The sequence below is a fragment of the Carlito syrichta genome, unplaced genomic scaffold, assembly GCF_000164805.1.
Source record: "Carlito syrichta isolate Samal-C Ts95f unplaced genomic scaffold, Tarsius_syrichta-2.0.1 Scaffold305642, whole genome shotgun sequence".
Classification (NCBI taxonomy): Eukaryota; Metazoa; Chordata; class Mammalia; order Primates; family Tarsiidae; genus Carlito; species Carlito syrichta.
In genome coordinates this window covers 1,330,850-1,333,074 of record NW_007249738.1, presented here as the reverse complement: position 1 = coordinate 1,333,074, position 2,225 = coordinate 1,330,850, and positions in this window count along the sequence as shown.

Sequence of the window (2,225 nt, the reverse complement as noted above, 5' to 3'; positions counted from 1 at the left end):
AAAAATGCTGAGGATGTAAAGTGTCTAGAGTGACGCACGGTCGGTAGCACTGAAAAAGGGTTATTATCTCATGACCATTATTATTATTTCCTGCATCCTCATGGTTTCCTGCTTGGCTGAGACTATCTTGGCCCTGCTCTGGCAAGTAGATCCTTTCAGAGCTCCCTTGGCAGCTGGGTCCACGCCTGTCCAAGTAGCCCCAGCCTCCGGACGCAGGACTGTCCTGTCCTGAGGAAACACACTTTTGGCTGCAGGCCCAGCGTCTGCCTGGCCTCAGCCTCTGTCTCTGTAGATAATCTCGCTCCTTGCATGGCATTGTGGACACACTGCACGGTGTCAGCCCAGTTCATGTGACCCCCTTATCTTTGCACCAGGGGCAGGCACCCCAGGAAGCCATTTTTACAAGCCATGCAAAAAGATGGGCATCGGGTGGCATGAGCCGATGGGATCCTCCCTCTTGGGAACCTGGTGATTCTTGGGAACCTGGTGATTTTTGTGGGTCATTGTTTAAAGGAAGGGGCTGTGTGCTTGGTTGCTGTGAGGCCGTGTTTGGTCATGGGCTCAGGGAGAAGAGAGGGGAAAGAGAGGCGCAGAGAAGAGGGACCCTGCAGGCGAGTGACCAGGTGCTCGTTCTAGAGGTGTGTGAGGTCAGTGCACTTCCTGCCCAATGTTAATGTGGCAACAGTGGCTCTCACAAAAGCACAGTGGGCAACAGAGCGGAGACTGGCTGTTTTTGCCTTTCTGGTCTTGATGCCCCCCTCTCTGGAAACAGCACCTCGACGCCCCCTGGTTGGCCGCCCCCTCCTAGCTTCTCTCCTTGGTGTTCTGTCTCTGCCTGGCTCCAGGCCAGGCCCAGTCACAGCAACTGGTTCAGAAACGGACACATGACCGAGCCAGACCCCGTGAGGCTCCATTCGGGGACTCTTGACACCAGTGAGAAGATAGACCCTCCTGGCCCCACAGTTGCTGAAAGCCCACTGGTGACCATTTATCCGCAAGAGGGGACTCAACGCAGAGGCTGCCAAACAGGATGACAAAGGAGGATGTCCCCAGGGAACCTTCTAAGCCAGAGTGCCAGCTGTGCTTGAGGGATGCTTGTCCTGGTGTGTTCAGTCACACAAACTGATCAATATCTCTTCTTGCTTAAGCCAGTTTTTGTATTTTGGGGGTTTTTTTGAGTTGGAGTCTCACTTTTGTCGCCCAGGCTGGAGTGCAGTGGCACACTCACGACCACCGGCAGCCTCGACCTGCTGGGCTTAGGTGATCCTTCTGCCTCAGCCTCCTAAATATCTGGAATTACAGATGCATGCTACTACACCCGGCTATTAAACCGGGTTTAATTGCGTTTCTGTCAGAAGAGAAACAACCCCGACTCCTGACTGAGGTCCTTTTGAGTTCCCCTTTCACTTGAGTTCCTTTGAGTGGGTTCTTTTCCACAGGATTCAGAGATCCCGGGCTAAGACTTTGAAGACTTTGAGCCTCTGTTCTTTTCTTTGGGGGGAGAGGGTTTGAGTTGGGGCCACACTCTGTTACCCAGGCTGGAGGACAGTTGCACAATCACAGCTCACCGCAGCCTCGACCTCCTGATCTCAGGTGGTCCTTCTGCCTCAGCCTTCCAAGTACAAAGGCATGCGCCACCACGCCAGGTTAAATTCTTTATTTTTCTGTAGAGACGAGGTCTCACATTGTTGCACAGGCTGGTCTTAAATCCTGAGCTCAAGCAATCCTCCTTCCTCGCCCTCTCAAAGTGCTGGGATTACAAACGTGAGCCACCGCGCCTGGCTGGAGCCACTGTTCTGATGTCAGGTCTGTTCCACTCCCGATGGTTCTGCAGTTTCCAGTTTTTGGCTTTGGTTCCTTTTCCTGACTTTCTCCTTTGAGAACTTGCCAGGGGAAAAGAGAAGTGGGAAGTCCCCTCATCAAGTGATTGCAATGATCATTGTACCTTCTACGAGGAAGGCAGTCTCATCAGCCCCATCCTGGGATGCAGCTCGGAAGTGAGATGAGGGTTGATGAAGGCAGGACTTTACAGATGAGGAAACTGAGGTGCAAACTCATGAAGTGACATGCCAAGCCCATCTAGCCAATGAATACTGAGCTGGTATTTGAACCCTGGTCTCTCAGGATTCAAAGACCATCCTGCCCAGCAGCAAGACAACCCCCAGGCACATTCACCTGCCTCGATGCTATGCCCTGGAAGTCCCCAAGTTGTTGCTCTTTTTTTT